This window comes from Rhinolophus hipposideros (genome assembly GCF_964194185.1).
Source record: "Rhinolophus hipposideros genome assembly, chromosome: 2".
NCBI classification, from domain to species: domain Eukaryota; kingdom Metazoa; phylum Chordata; class Mammalia; order Chiroptera; family Rhinolophidae; genus Rhinolophus; species Rhinolophus hipposideros.
In genome coordinates, this window is record NC_138048.1 from 4965662 (window position 1) to 4992240 (window position 26579).

At 33.6% G+C, this 26579-nt stretch overlaps 1 pseudogene across 1 annotated transcript; it reads right to left on the reverse strand.

Annotated features, from left to right (window-relative positions):
* Positions 1 to 16270: 16270 nt before the first annotated feature.
* LOC308506407 (GTP-binding nuclear protein Ran-like) lies at positions 16271 to 16931 on the reverse strand (annotated as a pseudogene). Its single transcript has one exon. The product of its transcript is annotated as a GTP-binding nuclear protein Ran-like (transcript).
* Positions 16932 to 26579: the final 9648 nt, after the last annotated feature.

The following is a 26579-nucleotide window of genomic DNA, read 5'->3' on the forward strand; positions in this document are numbered from 1 at the left end:
CAAGAAAATCAGCGGGTAATTCTCCCAGTTGGTGTCCTTCTAATAAAACAAGGGTATCACTGGTAGATAAAAGTGTTAAGTGTTTCCACTCCCAGCTCTGGGGCAGTGATGTAGATGTATGGCTGTCACGCAGGGGACCCTGCTCGCTGCGCCATTTGTCATGCAGGGTCTCAGCTCCCACTCCCCGCCCAAGAACGCAGGACACGGTAAGGCCAAAAAGGAACACCCATGGAGCCATAGATAGGGGAGTCATATCACTATATTCTCACTGGCGGCATCTGCCTCTGCAATCCACTCTTGCTAGCCCCCATTTTTCTGCTAGCGTAGCCACAGCAGTTATATTAGTGGCCAATGGCTTACGGGTTACAGTTGACGGCCAACTAGCCACAGCTGATGGCCATCTGATCACAGTTGATGGCTATTTACTACCCGAGCCAGCACCTTTCTATGTGAGGCTGAGAGCCTGGAAACTGCTTTTTGGGGCTTTGTCCCCACAATGGCCCAAACAGAAAGCCTGGTTGTGAAGAGAGACCTCTGAAGCTCTCCCCAATAGAACGGGCTTTAATTTTAACATAGTATAGGGATCTCAAGCTTAAGGGCATTCCTAAGAACCAGGGGGATTATAATGGGCAGCAATTAAGAAGAACCTGGTATCTCCATGGCAGCAGCAAGCTGAACACTGGGCCATTTAGTTTACCAGAGTGAACTAGGGAAGAGAGAATTAAGAACTCTCTTAGAGTCAGAAAAAACCTGAAGATTTGCTTCAAGACCACCCCACAGAGGGGACACTGAATTAAACTGGATAAACCACAAAATAGTTTATGCCCTAGGTAACTGTTGAAAACAAAAGAGCAGTTAGTTGGCAATTAACTGAAGCTAACAGCTGGGGGTGATGTCAGACAGATTAACAGAAAGAACACAGAGACAAAGAAAACCCTGCTAAAGCCACTGGCACTCTAGAGTGCATTTTTGCAACACAGCACTCTCTGCTGCAGAAACTGTAGACTGCAGGGGAAATAGACCTCCTTACAATAGTCCTGTCAAGTAAATAACAACAAACCCTAAGGAGGAATCAGTATCCAGAGTCGCTACCATATATTATCTAAAATGCCCAGTTCTAAAAAAAAATAATAAAAAATAAAAAAGAAAGTAAGAGGCAGTATGATGAAAATCTCTCTTAATTCTCTTATCAAATAGAAAATATAAAAGTATCAAAGTTATAGTAATAAAATCCAGTGGAAATTCTGGAGTTGAAGGCAAAATTACTAAAATGAAAAATTTGCTAGCAGCAATCAACAAAGGATATAAGCTGACAGAAGAAAGAATAAATGAACTAAAAATCTTTTTTTATTTCTAAAAGAGAGATTATATAATCTGAAGAACAGAGAGAATAAGAATTAAGAAAAATGAGCGGAGTTCCAGAGAAATGTGGGACCCCATTAAGCACACCAAGAAGGGAGCAGAATGATAGTCAAATAAATAATGGCTGAAAACTTCCCCAAATTATTGAAAAACATTAATCAACACATCCAAGAAGTTCAATAAACTGTAAATATTATAAACACAAGAGATTCATACCCAGACATATTACAGTAAAAAATTCTGAAAGCCAAAACCAAATACAGAATGTTGAGAGCAACAAGAGAAAATTTTTTCTTCATATACAAGGGAGCCTAGTAAGATTAGCAGTTGACTTTTCATCAGATAGAATGGAAGCAAAAGGCAGTACAATGACTTGTTCAAAGTGCTAAAAGAAAAAAAAAACTGTCAATTAAGAATCTTAGAGTTAACACAACTATCTTTCAAAAAATGAAGGTAAAATGAAAACATTCCCTGATAAACAAAAACTGACAAAATGTTTTGCTAACAGACGACTTTATAAGAAACATTTGAAAGATATTTTTTTCAGGTTGAAAGCTAGCGAAGACAGTAATTTGAATTCATATGAAAAAATAAAGCATTCAGGTAAAGGTTATGCTTAATGAAAGAACCAGATACAAAAGGTTAGAACTTGTATAAAATATTCTAGAGTAGGTAAATCTGTAAAGAATAAAAGTAAATTAATGTTGGCCAAGAATTGAATTGGTGAGGTCGAGGAAAATGCGCAGCACTGCTAAAGGGTATAGAATTTCTTTGGTGGATAATAAAATTTCAACAATTTATTTTAGTGATGGTTGCACAAGTAAACCCAATGAATTATACGCTTAGAATGAATGAATAGTATGATTATGAGTTACATCTCAGTATGCCTGTTTAAAAAAAAGTAAAATGTAACAGTTTTACAAACTTACAACCAACCAAAACATAATCAAAACCTTCAAACAAACCAGGGTATAACATTGTTGAATAATTATTTGAATAAATTATATATATATATATATATATATATATATATATATATATATATATAAATGGTCTTTAAACAACGAAATGCATCCTCAAATTATCAGGAAATATTCATGCATTTTTTAAAGGTCCATAAACCAAATACTCTTCTCCATATTATTAAAAGAGTAACTCATCAAAAAATGTATAAAAAATAAAAAGTTCTATCGTTACCTTTTAGGTGAGGAAAGTGAAACACAAAATGGTTAAGTAACTTGAAATACCACAGCTTGGAAGAGTCCCTAGGTGCATTTGAGGGGTGGGAGCACACACGTAGAGTGCTGGGTGGGGTCCACGTTACTGTGTTAGAAGATCCCTCCTTGTTATGCTTTCAGGCTGCCCCTACCAGCATCTGGGATACTGTATTGGTGTCCTGTGGCTGATCTAACCAATTACAAGTTAGTGACTTAACACGACACACATTTGTTCCTCTAGAGTTCTAAAGACCAGAAGTCTCAAATCAACGTATTGGTAAGGTTGTGTTTCTTCTGGAAGCTACACAAGATCATTCATTTCCTTGCCTTTTTCTACATCTAGAAGCCACCTGTATCCCTAGGCTTGTGGCCCCGTCCTGCCATTACCCTAATCTCTTGGTCGTGTACCGTTTCCTACTCCAAATATGATTTTCTTGCTTTCCTTGTGACCACATTGGTTCTACTCAGATAGTCCAGCGTAATATCCTCATCTCACGATCTTTAACTTACCATGTAAGATAAAACAGTTTCAAGTTCTGGGGGATTAGGATGTGGGCATCTTTAGGGGACCACTATTGATCCCACAGAACCTAACCCAGGCAGTGTAACTCCTGAACCCCTGTTCCAAAGTACCTCCCTGGACTGTTTCACATGTTGCAGGCTATTTGTATGAACCATTCATGACTATCATAGGAAATGCTGTTATCTTTCTAGGTTCAGTTTACATGCCTGTAAAGTAAAAGGGTTTGCTTAAATGCACTCTAAACCCCAGACTATCATAAACATCTATGATTCTGTGTTTAAAGCAAACTATGTGGTTCTTCAATGAATCAAGCCTTTCATTCTTGATTATCCATTGGAGTCCCAATTTCCAAACAAGGGGCAGTTCACACACTTCATTTCCTTAATAAAAGTTCTCAGTACTCAAGTTAGTCATTTTTGTTCTAAATATCATGTGCTGTCCACTGCACAATTGCTTATTAGTCAATTACTGATCTCACATACAGAAATCCTTCCACTTTCTTACCCCTGTACAAATTCCTTCTGTCTTTTGGGGATCACCTTTAATCACACCTCCTTCTATAAGCTTTTCTTGATGGCTCTATTATCTATCAACCAATATAATTCTAACCAAAACAACCCTGACAGGCTCAATCCATTATGTTGAATAAAATTTAGTCCCATTCTCTTCTATTACATTGCATTATTTTGATCATGGCCCTGCTTTGAGACTTTTACTTACATCAGCCATGTTGTCAGATCCAGGGCTGGGCCTGTCTTATGAACAGGCATGCCGTCCTCTATCTGTTCTATGCACAAGATGGAGGGTTTGAATAAAACTCCCATGCTTAGGGCATCTCAAAAGCATGCAACCATAATAGAGGAAATATGCACTGCATAGTTGAAAATTACAAAGGGCATTAGAAGAAATATGACTACTTCAGAAAAAAAAATAGTTTTATAAGACTAGCTAGAATTCGAGAATCATAAAAGAGGAAAAGCATTACTCTCTCTCTTTCTATAATAGAAAACTTCCTAATGAAAGTATCCTCTTAAGGCTACTTTATCTGTGTTTACTAAAGTGGAAAAAAGAATTAATTGCATTGACATATTTATCTATGACAATTTTTTATTTGGATCCCTATGGGTCTTAATTAAAACTTAATCAAATTACTTAATTTCCATAAGAGTGAAAAATTTATTATGAATCTATATGAAGAAACATCTATAGAAAATAATGCTCTAAATCATTTAGGTATTAGGAAAACTATTTATAGAAGTGAAGTTAAATACAACCCAAACATCCATTTTATTAGTATATTTGATGCTTTCCATGCTCTATACCTTATTATAGCTGGGACTTTTGTTCTAAAAATAGTAAAATAAATCCATCATCTGCTAGGGACTTAAAAATATCTATGTGGCATCTAACTTTCATTAGGATAAACACTGTAAAGAGCATTAGAAATAATGCATTTAGTTTTATTATTTTTGTTTTTGAAAATTGATCAAGTCATAGATTTCTAAGCTCTGTGGGTTATCTAAAAGCTGACCGTAAAAAATAAAAAACTTTAAATAACAACATTTCTTAAGGCTGGAATAATTTTGAATTTTGGAAATTTACTTTGAAAATATTTAGTTTAAATATGTGCTTTTTTCTCATGAATACAAATAAAAATACCTAAAGCTCCTGCAACTATCATTTTCTAAGCCCCAGACACTACACAATACCTAATTTCCAGGGTTAATCTATGTAGTTACATAAAATGTATTCACTGAATAAAAAGATTGCCTATAAGATTTACGTAGTCAGCCCCCTCAGGTCACTTAAAATATGGCTTGGTTGTATATAATACATTATTTTCTACCATAATTTTCTAATTGTGGACAAGAGATTAAAATGTATGGGATTTTAATAGACTGAAACTTGCTATGGACTTGGTATACTGGCTAAACACGTTTTATGTAGATTTAAAATAATTTCACATAAAGCAGCCAATATTTTTTAAATGTTGTCATTAGATACAGACTAAAATGCAAGTGCTGATCCAATTTTTCAGGGATTCTATGGAAAATTGCTATACAGAGCTGAACATTCTGTATTTCTTTACAGTCTTACAAGCATCTATAAATGTAGACTAACATTTTTTAAAGTATCTACTATTTTATTTTTATACCCACAATTCTCATCTTTTCAGAATGTATTTGAAGTAAAAAAAAAAAAAAAAAAAAAAGTGACATAAGTAATTCAATTCTCCAAGGAACTGGGCCAGAAATCAGGGACTTTCTGATAAAACACGACTACTGTATTTGTTTATAAAACAGAAAATATAAAGAGACATCAATATATATTATGTATTTAGTAAGAAGGTGGAGGAAGAAATTTTTTTAAGCATAGTCAGAAAAAAGGTATACATAACTGACATTCTTTCAAAATGGAAATTAAGCCTATGTTTAGGAATTTTTCGAGCTTCAAAAAATTTTTGGTTAGAGCTGCTATTATTACATAAAATGGAGTTATTTATAAATAATGTCATGCTCAACAGCTAATAATGGTCTTCCAAAAGAGGTATACATATTTAACCAACAAATGTTCTCATCATCCTTAATGGGGACAAATGAAACATATTTGGTCGAACAATTGAATTAATTTGAGAGAGGATTTTCTACTCAGAGAAGTGCTAAATGCTAAAATTGGCTATTAAAAGACAGTGAATCTCTTTCCCTGGAGGTTTCTTGCTTTGTTTTACTTTACTTAACATAGTAGTACCATACATTTCTGATATACTTAATTATATCTCTAATATCGATTTCCATGTCCCAGCCGCTGTCCACTACCCAAGTTTCCAGACTGTAGTCACTTCAGATTTAACAGATCTGTGCCTGTTTTTAATAGGAAAATTTATCAGGCAGCAGGAGCCTTTGGATGTCACAGCTTCAGCTGCCTGCTACAGGTCATTGCCGTACATTCTTCCCTTATCAAATTGAATCAGACAGTGGCAATAATCTGATTGCATTCAGCGTGGTGCCTACAGAAACATCTTTGCTTTCTGAACTGCTCTATTGTATTCATCTTTGTTAGATTTCATCCAGTTTAATTAAGGAACTTTGCTGCAAGGTTTGATTCACAATACAGAGGAAAATCAAAGTAAAATACTGAAATTGTCTTGAGAGACTTCAGTAACATCAGTTTAAATTTGTCATAACTCAAAATAAATTCAAAGAAGACTAGTGAAAAGAAAAGTTTAGCAGGAAATTGTTTTCTCTGTAAGATACAACTTTCTTGGCATACACACGTCACTTGGCTTTTCTGATTGTATTTTCACCCAACAAATAGGAATGAAAAATATATAAGGGAAAGATCTATATAAACTATAAAGTGTCCTTCGGATAGAACTCAAATATCTATAGGCTGGAAGAGCTTGTAATGGCAATGAGTTCATATTAGCCCTAAAATCTTACATGGCTGACTTCTTCATCCATCTACACAAGTAAAAACCTTCAGAAGCCCCACCCAACCCCTTGTCCTTCTCAAGCCCCTTCCTTTCCAATTATATCTCAGGGAAAGTCTCCTCCCTTTTTTCTTGTTCCTCTTCTCTGTGACTACTCTCAATTATTTCCTCTATTCATTTTTGTGCTATTAAAGCCATCCTTTATTTTGGCAGAAATTTGAAGTCTAGTCCCCAAACTTCTCTGCCTGTATTCCAATCCTCAAAAGACCTTTAGTAAGAAGCACCCCTCTGTTGTCCATATGTGTCAAACATTTAGTCGTGTGCTGGAGCAGCTCACACTGATTGTTTCGAACCAATTACTATATTTCAGGGCTTCTTGGAGCAAGTTGCTAAACATTAATAGATATTAAATTATACAAACTACAATAAAATGAATTACATTGAAAACAAGGAAAATAACAACTTAAAACTTACCACTTCTTAACGAGTTTATTATATTTTACCGTTATCTATTCTGTTAAGATTATTTGTACCTGTTGTATCTCTGTGGTGCAAATACTGTATCATGACATACTACAGTGCATACTTATCAACTCCACATTCAATGAGCTCAAGTTGATAGCTTAAATATCATCCACAAAAGAGCAGTTTAGTGGTGTGTTGGCAAATGTTTAACAACCAGATCTTTGGGGTGGGGAAGGTGGGGGGAAGACTGGATTTGTAGTGTTTGTCAGGTTTTGTTATTATAAGTATCCCAGAATAGCTAAGCAAGTTATAAACCTTCTGAAAACCTGACAGCTTCTTCTGGTGAACTGGTTGAAATTGGCTCAAGCATAACACTGAATATTTGATGCTAGAGATAATAAAACTGGCAAACATTAACAATTAGTTTTTTATTGTTTTGTTTTCTCTGGTTTTTATTTTTGTTGTTTGTTTGTTTGTTTTTATTTTGTTTTTAAGCCAATTGTTAAACATCTCCCAGCACAAAACAGTATCAGGTAGAGTCACTGAGACCCAGTGTGAAGCAAGCTCTTCCATTTTCTCATTTTCTGCTTTTACTCAAGATTGTTTCCAAGACCTGGGGCTTTGCCTAAATCAGAGGTAGGCAAATGATGGCTCCATCTGACCTGCAGTCTGTTTTTGCATTGCCTTACACATGAGAATGTGTTTTCTTGCTTTAGACATGACAATATGTTTACATTTTGAAATGGTCATAAAATAAAACAAAAAAGGATATGCTGTGGGGACCATATGTGGCATACAACATTTGAAATATTTACTGTTTGGCCATATATGAAAAAGTGTGGAACTCCTGTTCTAATTGCTTAGTCTTCAGATTTTGCCTGGGCTATAATTTTGGTTCTTCTGTCAAATAGCAGTGACTCCAGGTGAATATTACTGGATCATAATTCTGTCTCACATTTGTTGATTTCCATGAGCTATTTTATCTACCCTGCCTTTTATTATTTCAGGCCTAACAGTTATATAGTTCTTAAATATTTCTCCTGTTAAAAGCAAAAATCCGGAAAAAAAGTAGGTGCTCAATTTTTAAATATTTAACCATGTGCCACTATAGGAGTGAATCAGTTTCTAGAAAAAATAGCAGAGAATGAAGCAAGCACACAGAGAAAAGCAGGTGGGAGAGTCTCATGGAGCGAAAGTGATTGTTCATGTCCTCATTCATTACCCATCACAAACATGCATGGTGCTGACACTGGTATGCCTGCTTAATAAGCAGAGACAAACAACACCCACGTCGGACCCCAGCGGCTGGTTCTAGGCCTCTGCATCAATGCTGGCTATAATTTTAACCCTGGTTCTATGAGATACTGGAATATCCTAAAATCTCTTATGACTAACCTGTTGTGAGCTAACTTATTGTTCCAAGCCGAAGAGAATGAGATTGGATTTAATCAAATTCCTATGTTTTTAGGGATTTAATAAATTCCGTACAGTCATTTGAATATTTCTAATTAGTCCACAAGCAGAGTTCTGGCACTCATTTTACAAGCATCGCAGTCTTAGAGTGAGCACAACAAAAAGGAAAAACGATGATTCAGTTACAAAAGTATGACAGAGCTAGAATTGTTTGGTATGGACCTTCCTTAAAAAGTAAAAAACAGAACTACCATATGATTCACCAATTTCACTTCTGGGAATATATCCAAAGGAAATAAAACTAAAAAAAAAATGTCTGCACCCCAATGTTTACAGATGCAGTGTTTACAATAGCCAAGATACAGAAACAACTTAAGTGTCCATTGATGGATGAATAAATTAAGAGGTTGTAGTACATATATCCAGTGGAATACTATTTAGCCAAAAAATTTAAGGAATCCCTGCCATTTGCAACAACATGGATGGACCTTGAAAACATTACGTTAAGTAACATAAGTCAGGCATAGAAAGACAATACTTTATAATTTCACTTATATAGAGAATCTAAAACCAAAAGTAACCTCAGAAACTGAGACCTCAGAAACAGATTGCAGAGTGTCCTAACCAGAGATGAGAGGTGAAATGGGGAAGAATTAAAGGAGGCCAGTCAAAAGGAACAGACTTCCAGTTATAAGATAAACATGTACTGGGGATGTTATGTACAACATCATGACTATAATTAACCTGATGTGTGATGTACATGAAAGGTCTTAAGAGAATTGATCCTAAGATTCTCATCCCAAGGATAATTTTTTTAAATTTTATCTATATGAGATGATGAATGTTAATTAAACCTACTGTGGGAATCATTTCACAATGTATGTAAATCAAACCATCATGCTGAACACCTTAAAATTATACAATGATTGGTGGTGGCGGTTAGCTCAGTTGGTTAGAGCCTGACGCTCGCTCGTAACACCAGGATGGCAGGCTTGATCCCTGCATGAATACTGTGAGCTGCACCCTCCACAACTAGATTGAAACAACTACTTGATTTGGAGCTGATGGGTCCTGGAAAAAGCACACTTAAAAAATAAAAGTAATTGTGGTTTAAAACGTTAAGAATTGCAAAAACCACAATTACTTTAAATATATATATACAGTGAGGTATGTCAATTATTTCTCTAAAAAACAGGAAAAACATAACTGTATTATATTCTTAATACCGTTATCCTTATTTATATTTCTTTTAGCTATTTTTTCATTTCTCTCTCAAGCTTTATTAAGATATCATTGACATATAACATTGCATAAGTTTAAGGTACACAATGTGTTGATTTCATACGATAAAGTTTTAGACACATGAAAGAACTACTGTATTTTACCATGGGTAATGTGCTTCTGCGTATAATGTGCACCCACTTTTTGGTCCAAACTTGCAGGAAAAAAATCTTTCGTTTTAATTTTTTAATTCAAATGTTTGTTTGTTTACATTTAGGTACTTGTTTTTTGTATTATAAAGGAATTTTAGCATGTATTTTTTAACATATTATGGTACAAGAAATTTTATGTAACCAATAACTACAAATGATAAGAACAGATACAAAATACAAGAAATTTTGTGTACTGGTAACAAACATGATATTTACGAATCATAGAAAGCCAAGAACTCTTCATCGTTGCAAGTTAGTCCTAAATTCAACAAACCTGATTGTCGTGTTCCAGGGTATTATTTTGCATAAGGGTATCATTATTGACTTCTATAGTTACACTTTTAACTTATAAGCATAAATAAAAGAATTAAAAACATTTATATAGATACAGAATTAGTATTACCCAAGTATACTGAGCATCCTTATTTTTTCCTTACAAGTTTGGACAAAAAAGTGCACATTATACACGGCAAAATATGGTACATCTCCTTTGCAACTCTGACTTGCAGAGCAAGGAAATATGTGACCCCAAAACTATTACTTCTCTTCTTATTATTCAGTGTATGGCATTTGATGATGTCAAACTCTCTTGTTTCTAAGCATAGGCAGAAAAATAAAAAATATTCTCCATGAACCTTCCTTGATTTCTCCAGCCAGAAGCAATGTTTCTATTCTGAATATTCAAAGAACATTGTTTCTCGAAATGCGCTTTGTTTTAGCTATTTTAATTTATAATTTTAAAATTATGTTTCAAATATCATGTAGAGCGATCTCAGAAATTATGTTCTTCATTAAGTACATTTAAACACTTCCTTAAGCAGAATTTGAAAGTACACATAAACATAAACCCACCAAGAGAGATGTCTAATTTTAAGAATTTTTGACTGGCCATAATCCTAATTATATTTTTGAGAAATGTTTATGAGGTAATCAAAAGTAAAAAAAAAAAAAAAGGAATTTCATTTAAGAAACAATTATTAAATAATAATATAACACTAAACATAAACAAAACGTAAATATAAATATACACAAATTATATGTGAGCATTTGAAGCTGGAAAAATATCTAGCAGGATATGACCATTTTACAAATAGAACAAAGGAGACTCAATGAACTTATGTGCTTTGTGTAATGTTATTATGATATAGGGTAAAACTAGAATCCATATGTCCATATTCAGAGTTTATTCTCCCCCTCTCTTTCTACCTAAATGAATAAAAGTGAACAGGACTATTTATACTGAAGCAAAGAATCATAAAATACATATAGTGACATTTTATTATATATAAAATATACAATAGAAACCTAGAGACCATATTAGAACATTGAAATTAAGGTTATCCAATGAATAAGAAGATGGGATGAAAAAATTATCAGAAATCAGTCAATGATTTAATTTTTTTAATGTTTCTGAGAAGCAAATTTTAGCTCTTGAGCACAGACATGAATAATCAGTTCAATTTTAAACTATTTGTTCAGAAGTAAAATATGACAGCAGAGTAATCACAAAAGTTAATTTATTAATTTTAACCTGGCATAAAACTTCCTGATATTCATTTAATTATTTCTAACTTGAATGTAAACAAAATTATTCCAGGACAAACTTATTTCAGAGCTTCTCTGAACAGAAATCATGTTTTCTGCACTTAGGAAATAAGCATGACAGTATGAAAAGTATTTTTTATTTTTATTTTTTGCAATGTGGACATCTGTCTCTCTATGCTGGAGAACATGAATACAGCTCACAGGATAGGTTCCAGATGGTGAGATTTTTTTCAGTTACCATGGCTCAAATACAAGACTGAAGTGAAGAATCATCCTTCTTGCTGAATACTCTGGGCCTCACAGGAAATAAGAGCTGAACCTTTCCTAATTCTGTATGGGTGACAAAGTGATGTAATGTTTACATTGTTGAAATGTTTGGAATATGTGTCCTCTTATATAATACGTTGCATTTAAATGGTATGCATAATCTGTTCTTTATTTAAGATGTTACAATTAGTTGCCATGGATAGCACATTTTCTTGCATAATATCCCTTCATTCCCTTAATGTTTTCTAATTAAATAAGAAATGATTTTCAAGCATCTTAATCTTATATCGCCCTTCGGCATTTTCAAAGGCTATATCATAGTTTGCTTAATGTAAATGACTCATCAAATTCATACAGTAAATGCAGTAAAGTATTATAATCTGCATTCTCTAAAAATGTCTCCTTTAAAAAATATCTAACTTCTTACAGATAACTAAATAGTCAAAGAGTTCTACAACTGAATGAGGAAGAACATTTATGGGAAAATGCAGAGAAAAATAAATGCTTTGCCAGGCAGTCCATTTGTGGTGCCGACATTCATAGATCTTTTCCCTTTGAAATTTTTTAGGTTCTGGACTTAAACATTGTGATCCAAGAGGGGATCACAGAAATAACGCACTAACAGTAACCTGCTATATTCACCTCATAGAATGTGAATGAACCCTAATGGCATGGGCATTCTAAACCAAGGTGAAGGAGGTAGAGCTTCTGTAGGAACGAAGAAATTGTTAAGCAGCTGTGTAACTGTTAGGGAAGTCAGAGAGGACTAGTATGTTTCCTTGATATAATACATGGCTTACGTCTACTAATACATGGGATTTTTCTAGATTAAAACTTGAATAAATGTGAGGAATATTATTAAAAAAAGAATTTTGAAACCAGTTGACACAAACGTTAGATTCATTTGTTCAGGACTGCTTAGCTTGAGGATACTTGCATTGGAAAATTCAATATTTGTGCAAAATGTGCTTCAACATAGACCCACATTGCAAGTCCAATGGGCTTCTCACAATATGCCACATCTAATAGATTCCCAAGGAATGAACAGAGCAAAACCAAAACCAAACATAAAGAAACCAACCTCCAAGATTACTAATAAACACATTCAACATGGTCATAAAATATAAGATAAGCATTCAAAAATCAATTTGTATCTCTATATTTTACCAATAACAACATGGACACCAACATTAAAAACACAGTACTATTTACAATTGCTCCAGAGAGAGAGAGAGACAGAGAGACAGAGAGAGAAACAGAGAGAGAGAGACAAAGAGAGAAACACTTAGGTTTAAATCTAACAAAACATGCACAGGGCATTTATGCTGAAAACTATAAAACACTGGTGAAATACACCAAAGAAAATCCTAATAAATTGACAGAAATAAATCATTGATGGATTGGAAGACTCAATATAATAAAGGTGGCAGTCTTCCCCAAATCAATATATAAGTTTAACACAACTCTTATCAAATGAAGGCATAATTTTTTTTTGGATATAGTCCAAGTTCCACTAAAATTTATCTAAAGGCAGATAGAATATACTAGTTCAAACAATTTTAAAAAATAACAATAAGAGAAATTCCTTTATTCACTTCAAGATTTATTATAGAACTATACTACTTATATTTAAGACATGGTATGATTGATGGATAGACACATAGATCAAAGGAACAAAATAGAGAACACAGCTAGAGACCAATAAAAGCATGTCAAACTGATTTTTGACATCAGTGAAAAAGCAATCTAATAGAGGAATGATAGTTTTTTTCAACAAATGGTGTTAGACCAATTACATAACCTCAGGGGGAAAAAAAGAAAGAAAAGAAAGGAGAGAGAAAGGAAGAAAGGCGAGTGGAAGGGAGAAAGGAATATAAAAAGAAAAAGAAACACTGACACCTTATTCAAAGTTTAACTCAAAATGAATCATAGAGGTAAATGTAAAACACAAACGGTAAAACTTTTGGATAAAACTTAGGAAAAAAAAATTTCAGGATCTAGTACCAGGCACACGGAGTTCTTATTAACACCAAAAACATGAGTCACAAAAGGAAAGTTTGATATGTTGGGCTTCATCAAAATTAAATACGGTTGGTCTATGAAAGATTCTGTTAAGAGGTTGAAAAGGCAAGCTTAAGACTGGGAGAAAATATTTTCAAACCATGTATCTGACAAAGGACCAGCATCTAAAATTTATAAAGAACTTTTAAACCCAGGAAGAAACATTACCCAAAGAGTATAGCAACATAAGAAGCATGTGAAAAGATGTTCAACATCATTAGCTAGTAGGAAAATGCAAATTAAAACTACTGTGAGATATCATTGTGTTTTAGGATGTTTAAAAAAAAACAAAAACTGATGACACCAACTGCTGGTGTGAATGGAGGGAAGCCTGCTCAGTCTTTACTAGTGAGAACGTGTAATGGAAACAGTACATCCACACTATGAAATACTACTGAGGCTATTTCTGATTTACAGTAGTATTTCATAGTGTGAATGTACTGTTTCCATTACACGTTCCCACAAGTAAAGAGTGGGGGTGGAGGGTGGGGATGATGTAGAAGGTGAGGTAAGTAACCACAAGTTTGCCACAGGATACGAAAGTCAGTTTGGGGAATGTAATCAATAATGTTTTAAAGATTTTGTAGGGTATCCGATGGATTCTTGTCTCATGGGAGACCACTTCAGGGATGAGGTAGATGCCTGACCACTGCACTGTACACCTGAAGCTGAAGCTGAACAATAATGAATATTAACTATAATTATATATATATATATATATATATAAAATATATGTGTATATGTAATATACATATAACATATACAATTATATAAGTATATATAATATAATTATATATGTATACATATATATGTATATATATATACAGCATTAGGAATAGAGACAGTGGAAATGTAATGGCTGTGTGCAATGTCAGAGGGATAGTGGATTGTGAGAGGGGGTATCACTGTGTGAGGGATATATAAATGATAAATGTCTAACTATTACATTGTTTTGTACACCTGAAACTAATAAAAAAAAGAAAGAAATACTATTGAGCAACAAAAACAAATGAACTATTGATACATGTAACAACCTGTACGAATCTCCAGAGAATTATGTTGAGTAAAAAAAGCCAATAATCCCCAAAGCTTAAATACTGTATCTTTGCATTTGCATAACATTCTCAACATAATAAAAGAACTAAAATGGAGAATAGATTAATGGTTACAGGGGTTAAGGAGCAGATAGGACAGGAAGGAGTGAGTGTGGCTCCACCAGGGCACAATGGGGGAACTTTGTGGTGAGGGGAATACTCTCCTTCTTGACCATATCAATGTCAATATCCTGCTTGTCATCTTATACTCCAGTGTTACAAGATGTTACTACTGGGGGAAAGTGGGTGAAGTGCACAGGAGATATCTCTCTTTTATTTCTTAAACTGCATGTGAGTCTACAATTATTTCAAAAATAAAGTGTTTAAATTTAAAATTTATAATTAAATAAATATCAAGAATTATAAAAGAATAACATTCATGTTATTCTATCTTGGATTAATCACTGTTAACATCTCTATGACTTTTTTAGGAAATATCAGGCTCATTATATTTAAACCAAATATGCACAAGTTATAATGACAATGAGTTTAAATATTTAGAATGATAGATGTTAGATAATGATAGATAGATAGATAGATAGATAGATAGATAGATAGATAGATGGATGGATGGATGGATGGATGGATGGATGGATGGATGGATGGATGGATGAATGACAGATAGATAGATAGATAGATAGATAGATAGATAGATAGACAGATAGACAGACAGATGATAGATGATAGGTAGAGAGATATCTGGATCATATTTAGAATGATAAAATTGCAGATAAGTAAAAAGATAAATTGATAGCAAATAAATATAGGTAAATAGATCTATGTTTATACATATATGCATAATACATACATATATTTAAATTTACAAGTGAAGCTATTGTGAAAGTAAAACTTCAAATATATGTTTCTTCAAAATGAGACATTACTCTCTAAAATAATAGCATAAAAAAGAGAAAAAGACAAGTTATGAAACGCTTTTTTAAGAGTGGTGTCATATTTTTAAACTTAATGTTTTCATTACAGGCAGTAGAGATTTAATACCTGATATGAATATTAACACAAATTTTCTTCTAACTCTCCTCCCCTCAACCTCTTGATTGATGTGAGTTATATTGTTCTTCTATTATCTAATTTAATGAATTTATCTTTTTTTCCCAGATATTTGAAATACAACTTTATTCTGATTCTAAATGAAAAAGTGTGGGAATGAAAATAACACACAAGATTTCACCAAGGAATATTATGATGTGACTGTAGCAGTCTTATATTTGAAACTCAGTAAGGACACAACTGCATTCCAAAACAGCTAAATATGCAGGTCTGAAAAATGAAGGTATTTTTTAACTGCTATATTCACCTCGAAATCCATTCATCTCCTTCAGCATCCCAAAGATTAAGCATATTTTCTACTTAGCTATGTAATAAAGAGACAAACATACTGCGCCTCAGACATCACAGGACAGTGGCCTTAAAACTAGACTTCTGACGCTGGGCCCCAGTTTTCACACGTTGTGGTCCTTGTCCGCGGGAGTATTGGTCTGAGAAACTTGTAGGTCATACTCCTGCTGTGCTGCCAGAGCGGGGTCCATGACAGCCTCCAGTGGGGCAAGAGTAGGCATGGTAATGAACTCCAAGCTAGGGTCTCCGATTAGTTTTCCAGCAAGCCAAAGGAAGAGCTTTTCAAAGCTGTAGTTACTTTTGGCAAAGATGTCATGGTAGTACCACAGATTCTTCTTTCTTTCAGTGGAAGACAACTGATTATGTCTTAACTTGCCTTCCTTATCATCCTCTCTGTTGTCACACAGACTAATGGGAATGTCATCACATACTCGTATCAGATCTGAATGCCAGTAAGGCACATTCTTGTAAGTAACTCTTGAAGATACATCAAACATTATAATGGCACACTGGACTTGGATGTGATAGCCATTTCTTAGTTCACCAACTATCTCCTGACCAGGTGTATCCCACACATTGAACTTAATAGGTCCTCTGTTGGTATGGAACACAAGGGATGGACCTCAACACCCAAGGTAAGGTAGCTACATACTTTTTTTCAAATTCACCAGTCAGATGACGTTTCACAAATGTAGTTTTTCCAGTCCCACCATCACCAACCAATACAAGTTTGAACTAAAATTGGGGTTCTCCTTGGGTACTCATTGTGATGTTACTTCCAGAAGCATCTAGAGGCCCATCTCTATCTTCTATTCTTTAGCCGGATAACTTTTTAGCATTACACAGTTCTACATTTAAATAGATTTAATTCTGACTACTTTGAGCAAGAGATTTTATTTGGATTTAATTTCCAAATAATTTAAAAAGTTTCATTGATGCTATATTCCATTCTATCATATAATTTACATTAAAATCATATCTAAATAGTAAAATATTTCTAAGAACCCCCCACTTTTTTCAGAACTTGGCTACCTTGTTCCATTGTCTTGCGGCAGAGTGGCAGTGATAATTGCTGTGAAGACTTATAAAACCATCCAACTGAAGTAATACTGGGGAGTTGTTTTTTTCTAGGGTAGATTATTTGTTGACTTTTAAATACTATAAACATTTATTTTTATCATTTATTTTGTTCTAGAATAATTCCCATGTCATTACTTTCATCCCGCTCATGCTGTTTACATATTTTATGTATGTGATAAAATAATCTGAGTTAATTTTAATATCATTATGTCACTACATGAGAGATAGCTGGTAAGAAGAGGAATCCCTTAGACATTAATATTTCCCCCAAATCAAGATACAACACCATCAATAACATCTGTTTCTTTCTTTCCTTCTTTTTTTATTGAGGAATACTGGGGAACAGTGTGTTTCTCCAGGGCCCATCAGTTCCATGTCGTTGTCTTTCAATCTAGTTGTGGAAGGCGCAGCTCAGCAACACGTCCAGTCGCCGTTTTCAATTTTAGTTGCAGGGGGCACAGCCCACCATCCCATGTGGGAATTGAAGAGGCAACCTTGTTGTTGAAAGCTCACGCTCTAACAAATTGAGCCATCAGGCTGCCCTCCTTGAGCTCAGCAGCAGCTCGTTGTGTTCAATCTAGCCGTGGAGGGTGCAGCTCACTGTCCCATGTGGGAATCAAACTGGCAACCCTGTTGTTCAGAGCTCACGCTCCAACCAACTGAGCCATCCGGCCGCCCCACATCTGTTTCTTTCTTGATCTACCAATTTTGTAAACTTTTTGCAATATGCCTTTTTTTCAGTTGATGTTGGTGAAATTTTAGATTTTTTATTTTTTTGGTTTTTGCTTTATCATTTCATTATATACATCTAAGATATTCTGTAATAAGTTAATGTCTCAGTCCACATTTCTTTCATCTAAATGCACATATTCTATATAATATTTTATATTGCGTGGCCATACAAAGGAACTATGAAACAAGATTAAACCAGCATCAATAACTTTATAGTTTTATATAGTAATATACTAAAAATTTAAATAAATTCTAAAAAATGGAAAGCAATCTAACATGGTGTCCAAAGAACAGGATCTAGAGTGAAATGTACCGATTTTAAAATTGTAAATCTTCTAATGACATGCCCTGTGACCTCAGCCATGTTAATAAACCTTTTTGTTCCTCAGTTTTCTTATCTGTAAAATAAGACAGCAAAAGTGCTTAATTCTGAAGACTGTTGGAAATATAATGGTTGATACACACACACACACACACATATATGTCACATATATGTTTTGGCATAGTAATTGCACTTCTATGCTCTTAATAAATATTAATTATTTTTAATGAGGAAGTAATAGGAAGCCAATGATTAACCCATTACAGTTTGATTAGGATTAGAGATGGCTTCAATAGTGGTCACTTTCTTTAGAAGCAAACAGAAATAGTCCTTAAATTACTCTGAGACTTTTTCAACAAATTTCTTGGTGGTCAAAATGCCCTGACTCAATATTTGTCACTGCTTTGTCACCATGGTTGAGCAGTGGATCTGGTCACATAGGCTAGTATTCTAGTCCTCTTTCATGACCAACTGGTGTCCCTCCTGAAGCAGGCTCCTGCTAAAGAAATCAACTGATTGGGATGCACACCATTTTGATGACTCATTCAAATGAACTCACTGAGTACCTTTATAAAACAAATGCCAAAAAAAATAAAATATTAGAGGTGAGCAAATAACTAAATAGAAAGTAGTGTAATTAGAAGAGGTTTAATATTAATCTAAAAAGTGGCAATAGTTAACTTACTTGCACCTTTTAGTGTAGGATTTGAAGACTACACAGAGAGATTTGGGCTAACAGAATCAGATGCTGGAACTGGAGAACTGTACTTTCAGATCACTGACGTGTGATCACTGGAAATGGAACTGTAGCATTTTTAGGTGGCAATCTGCAAATAGCCAACTGTCCATGTGAATTTATTTGGACTCAATAAAAGCCTCCTCTAAGCCTGGTGTTTTCCTGTTTTATCAATCCCTGCCAACATTTGATCTCAAATTACCCTTGACATTCTACCAAAGATTGCTTCCTAAACTATTAAACTTGACTTTTTAAAATTGTTCAGAAATGCTACTCAAATCCACTTAAAAGAAAAAAGAACCTTAATGACTCCCTAACAGAAGAAAGGCACATCTTGTTCCAGAAATCATATGATTACTCTTGCTCTTGTCTCTGCTTTTATTTCATCTGTATTATGATCACTCTCTCTGTACAGATGATTCTCCTTTAAATGACAAGAGTAGTTATTGAACAGAAAAAAGAGAAAATTTCCCTCTTCCCACTTTGTTAGGTTTATATTTCAGGGAAGGTTTTTGATTGGTTTGACATGGAAACAATGCTTATGATTTTTGACACTAGACTGACCCCACAGAAATGAGCTATTAGCATTAGTTGAGATCCTAGGGCAGAACGAGTTGCACAAAGGAGTAAGCTATACCATCATTCTTGGACAGTTTGCCATCTTTTGCCTCTCCACTATGATATCTAGTTTTGGCCCATTCTTCTTTTCAGCATGTTGCCACTAATCATTAAGGGGACATAAAAAGAAATAATTGAGTAAATATTTGAGTAGATAAGTGTTTAATTGAATCTGAATTTATGTCTGTAGCTCACACATGGTTCATCTCCTAGGAAAGTATATCACTGAGATGGCAGTAGATTTTACAGTTCAATGTTTTATTTATTAAACATTGCCTCCATATTTAACACATCCTCTTCCCCAATAGGTATTTAAAAGAAAATAACATAAAAACAAATGAGTGAATTTGTTTTTCACAAAAAAATAAACATATCTTGACAATTTACTCTTGCTATAAAAGTTTTCAAATTCAGCTCTTTAATCCTTTTTCATTTTTTATAGCAATAGGGCAGAATTCTTTCATGTTCTACAACACATACATTTTTTTTCATAGTTCTGAAATTAAGTGACTGTTCTTGTAAGTGGTAATTCACTCTACATATTTTCAGAATCTGTTCCATTTAGTATCTGACAGATATCAGAGGCAAGCTCAGTTCCTAGTAAAAGTAGATCATGTATATATCGATCAAAATTTAGTAGCAGAACTAAGAAGGGTATATGTAACACAATGGTTAAAAAATCTTATTGTACAGAATACAGGGCTCTATCAGTAGGTAACCTTGGGGCGTGACATTTTAGACACACTGAAAGTAAGTATAGTTCAACTTGAAATAGATTTAAAAATAGAAACCTCTGCGACAGTGAATCTTTGCCTATTCATTTCTTACTCAATTCCTCCACTCCTCCATAGCCTTGTTAAGAATGGAGAATGTCCTACCATTGACATTCCAATGAAATATTTGGTTCCTTATTGCAAAAAAATAGAAATAAAGGCACCCCTTCAAATTAACAGGAACTAGGCATAACATGTAAATATCAGAAAATACGTACTATCTACATAGAACTATTTTCCAAGTCTTTTATATTATCCTGAAAAATAAATCTGTATTGTTATTGATTTCCAAATGGGGTAAGTATAATGTAAAATGTAATTTTTAAAATGACTTTTAAAATTACTTTGCTGCCTTTCTGTCTCCCTCTTTATATATTTCTTTCTTTTTTCCAGAATCTCTGTTCTTTTTTCTTTCTCAGTTCAGTGTTTAATCACTCATTTTGAAGGCAGAAGGTTTTAAATATTATTCTGGGTCAAATTGTTGTTTGTGACTGATGATTAGTTAGAATATTAATTCTTTGTAGGTCTACTCCCTAATGTATCATTTATGATTATTAATCGTTTTAATTGTTAAATACTATCAACCACATAAATAATGGCATCAACTTGAAAATTACACATTATGAAAAATCTGTATTTTATATGTCACATTACCTTACTGCGATATGCTTGTTTCCTATGTAATAGTTTCCTATGGTTTATTAATATATGTGAAGAGTGACAAACACTTTTAGATAGATTGTAGATAGCTAGAATGTGGGCTTTACTAAAGCAATTCAAAACCGTATGAGAATTTTTTTTGTTAATATTTGAATTAGTTACTCATAATTTTGATTAAAACATGAACATGGCCTAAATTAATGTATAATTACTAAATAATTGTATATACAATGTCAACATATCTAATTATAATCACAGTGGATTTCAGAACCAAGTGGATGTAACAAAAATTAGAAGGCTAATATTTATTAATAATTTATTATATACTAAATATTCTTTGTGCATTACATATATTACTACATTTAATATGATGTTATAATCTGGTACTATTTTATTGCATTTTACAGATGAGAGAACCCCAGAAGCTCAGTAAACTAACCAAAGTTAAAGTTAGTGAATAATGAAAACTGGATTACAACACCGATAGCCTAGCTCACAGCCTGTTCGATACTATCAGTTCTACTGACAGTCCGGTATTCAAAATGGTCAGCCTCTTAAAAAGAATAATTATTTATTAAAATTGATTCAATCAATAATTCAGGTATTATTGGGTTAATTATTTAATTTAATAAATTATTAAATTAATAAATTATGTATTAATTTTAAATGATCCATGCCTTCATTTAAAATCAGTCAGTGAAGTCTTGTGGCTCTTGCTGTTTTTAGTTAATCAATTGACTTACTAATAAACTGTTTAAATTATATTTCATATATATATATATATATACATATGTATGTATATATATATATATATATATATATATATATATATATATACACACACACACATACACAATGCATTTATATCCCCATTAAGCAAAATATTATTTTGTCACCTGAATTTAAGTTCTTGCTTATAGCATGCATGTTTTTATTAGAATATTCTGCAGCACAGAGCAGTTAGGAGGATTTTCCCTCCTTGTTTGTTTTTCCCCCAGACACAGTTCTTTATCCATGTTTTCCTTTTGTCCTTCTCTCTTCTGCTTCCCATCCTTCTTTCTTTTTCTTCTTGTATTGGTTTGGTATTTCTCATGCTACTCCTTTTCATTCTGATGCTATGTAATGAGGGTAGTTCTGTCCATATAGACCATTTGCTGCGGAACACTGAAGAACTCTCCTTAGCAACCATCCCACCATATCAGTCTCACCCCTTGTTTACAATGTGAGAGTTCTATTGAATCCGCAAGCATTTGGCCTTAGAGTAAAGGATGCGTTTGAATTTTGAAGTTCTGCAAAGTTTGTGAAATGGCTTTAAAATCAATGAGAGCTTCTGTCTTTCAAAATTATATATTTTGAGCAAGATTTACATTATGATTTCTAAATGAGGAAGTTGGGCCACAGTAAATTTAAATTTTCTTGAGCCTCTCACATTGCTTATAATTGGATTTTAAACTCTGTTCTCTAATTAAAAGTTCCTTTATTCTCCCACTGTGGTACTTTGCATTTGACACAGAGGAAAAAGGTAAAGGTCTTGGCAGAGACACTATTAGAATCATATATGGGAGGTTGATGAGGGGAGAAAATAACTAAAAGAGTAAACCACGTACACACACACACACACACACACACACACATATACACACACAACACAGGACTGCAACGACAAAGCCCAGGCCCATGTAGAACTCCTGGCAACACTCCAAACTAAACTTTATTTCAGTCATAACATTCTACACTGGACTTTCAGCAAAATGATAGTAAGGTGCATTCGTTTTTCAGTTCCTAACCAAGTCTGCCTAAGCACTAAACGATCAGAAATTGAACTAAACCTTTATTGGAACAAGCATGATTAGCATTCGCGCTGGATTTTTGAGCAGAAAGTCTGAGTTATTGTTCAGCCAAACACCGGGGTTATCCCATGATTCATTCTAACTCATTTCTCAGTTCCCATAGGGGACACTCTGGATCTCCTCACTCAGTCTCTACCAGCTTGAAGTTGGAGACGTGGACATTCTAAGTAGCCAAAACCTACATTCCCCAAGCTCTACGGGATCTATGGCACTGGGTCCAAATTGGATTCATTAATTAGATTCCATGTTTTAAGCTTTGAAAAGCAGAAGTGATGTAGAGCCTATTTTTCTATTAGTTACTTTTTGTTGGTAACACAATTGTTGAAATATTAAGTATCTCTTCTAGTGGCTCTCACTGTCCATTCTCCAGCTACCGTAGAGTGCCAAAAACAAACAGTACTACAGTGGCTGCTTCTTGGTCTGAGATCTAAATCCCTAATCATAGCTGTAATTATCTGTTCCCCAGATTTGCCTGGGTTTTCTGCAGCTGTTGCAGGAGTAACAGTGGTGCTTTGTTGATTTCAGCATAGCTTTCTCTAATAGTAACCTCAGTAGTTTTGTGATGGCTTCTAACAAATCTAAGAAGTCTTCTATGGGCCAGCTCTTTCTGTTCTCACGTCATTCCTAAAGGCTCAGTTTAAAAATCTCTGCATGATATTTTAAGCATGATTCTGTGTATTAAATCACTTCCTATTTAAATTGCTTATTGTTTTCTTTTTGGTCTTGACCTTGACTGACATCATCTTTCTATAGATATACTAGAAGTAAGAATATTACAAAACATAGAATAGATAAAATGAATTCACTTTAAAATGATATCCTTTTAAATAGTTTAGTATACCAGTAGGTCCCAATGCATGACGGAATTGCCCATGACTTGATTATTTAAACTACTGATTGCCAATGGTTTGGTTTGCCTTTGTAAATTTTTGGATTCATGTCCAATGGCAAGTATTAGAAAACTTTTGCTCTAATGAGTTAACCCAAAGGTTTGGGAATTTTATTACTGAGGAAAAAAATCTCTGCTAAATAGTATTATAAACTTTTTTATGTGTGGTGAATTTCAAAGAGGAATAAGAATAGAACAAGTGTGGAAGATACTAAGAAAGAAATCATTGCCTTGAAATCATGTTTACTTATTAACAAAACAAAAGCACTTTTTTATTGGCCACCAGAAAACTTAGAGAAAATTGTGAAAACCATTTATTATAAAGCATTTTATAATGTGCTATCTCTAACTCATTTTTGAACACATTTTATGACTCATTTGCTTTTTTATTCTATGTTTCTTCACACAACCTTAAATTCTCTTTGAAAGGAAGTATATATTAACAAATAAATAATATCTTTTGAGAAACTCAACCCTTGATATGCTTATGAATTCATAGATGTATCCAAATAACCTTCTATTTTTATTGCTGTTATTATTATGAATAGTACAGAATACCAAAAGTTCTGTGTATAAAAAATAAACTGAAAAGTATTTTAAAGAATAAAAGATTCCATGTTAAAATGAGCTTTTTCATCTTGCTTCAATACTTCTTGTCCTTAATAGCTTCATCCTATAGTTCCTTCTAAAAAATAATAGTATTCCTATAAACCTAAACTTTTCTAAAAAATAAAGTCTATTAGTTTAAAAGGAAAAATATTAATCGCATTATACTTCTGGAGGGTAATAAAGATTCAATAATTTAAAAACCAGAAAAAGAAAGAGAAAAACTTTAACGTAGACCATGACCTTATAAGCAAAAAATATAATTTTCATAGAAATTTCATAGAAATTGCTTTCTAAAGAGTTCAGCAATTATTGAAAAGAAACATATAAAGAAGAAGCCATTAAACATTATCTATTTAAAATCAATGGAGAACTTTGAAAAATTAAATTATGACTACTCATTGATGTTTCACTTTTTTTTTTTTTAATTCAATCATTGAGTCTTGAAATACCTTGAGATGTAGGAAGATCTTTTCATGGACCTTCAATTTTATGTGGGTGGATTTATATTTTGAACAGACAGAAATTGAGAAGGCCTACAATTAAACATTTAAATTATTCAAAGCAATAATAAATATAGATAACTTATTGGGTGATCTATTTCTTGAAAAATAGTATTTGGAGACATACTTTATGGACCAGAATATTTACATAGCTTGTTAAAAATATGCATATGAAATATCCACAAGTTAATAGATTATTTTCTAGGTTTACCTGGTACTCGGCTCTCATATAAAGAATATTTCTCTCATTTTGAAATACTTTAAAAGACTTATCCAATTCCACATATAATGTGTTTGGAAGTCACCACTCCATTGTAAGAATAAGTAAAAAGACTGAAAAACCAACACTCTTCTTGGAGCCATAAGAGAGTGGATGCAACAGGGCAAATCCTTGCCCCCAGTTAACTAGAAGGGAAGCTGCTGGGGTATTATCAGAGCCTAACCATCTTGGGGGAGGGCACACATCCAACCCCATCTGGCTCTAGCCCTCCATGTTGGAGATGATATGTAGCAAACCCCAGCCAACCCCAGCTACCCTGTCCCACCTAAGAACGAGTGATGACAAACTAAGGAACTTGTGAAGCTGACAGTCAATTGGCATCAATAAAAGGCTGAGACCTAATCAAGGACTGTAGAATAGTTTCCCTCCTTCACACCTCACCATCACTTTAATAAAAGCCTATTTATCATCTTGCTATAACAAAAAAGTTAAAAGGCATATCAAAAGGCAAAACACACAATTTGAAGGGATATAGAAAGCATCAGAACAGAACCAGACATTGCAGGAATCCTAGGATTATCAGACCAGGAATTTCAAACAACTATGATTAATATAGTAAGGGCTCTAACAAATAAAGTAGACAACATGCAAGATCAGATAGATGGACAATGTAAGCAGAGATGGAAACACTAAAAAGAACCAAAAAGAAATGCTAGATCAAAAATAGTGCAAGAGAAATGAAGACTGCCTTTAAGGTAGAACAAAGTCATCGTAAAACCAAGACTGAAAAAACCAGAACATACTATCCAAGGACTGTGGGATAATTACAAAGGTGTAACAAACACAATGGGGATACTAAAACAAAGAGAGAAAGGAATAGAAAAAATATTTCAAGCACCAATGACTGAGAATTTCCCCATATTAATGTCAGACACCAAACCACACATCCAGGAAGCTCAGAGAACACCACAGGGTAAATACCACCCCACTCCCCGCAAAAAAACAAAAAGTACACATCAGCATATTTTCAATCTACAGAAAATCAAAAATTGCAAAAATAAAAATCCCTGAAAAAGCCAGAAGGAAACAAACAAACAAACAAACAAAAAAGTACCTTACATAAAGAGATACAAAGATAAGAAGTACATTGAACTTCTTCTCAGACACCATGCAAATAGTAAGAGTGGAAAGAAATATTTAGTGTAATGTATGTATATATGCATTAAAAATACTAGGTTAGCTCTATGCCGGCAACTGAGTACACTTTAGCTTGCATTCCATGTACTTATTTTCCTACTCAGTGAAGAAAAAAATGACATAATCATTAGAGAAAACTAGAAGTTGTTAAATCTAACCATATATAAGTTGTTAAATCTTATATATATATAATGCATAAGGACACATTCTTATACAGTGCATTATTC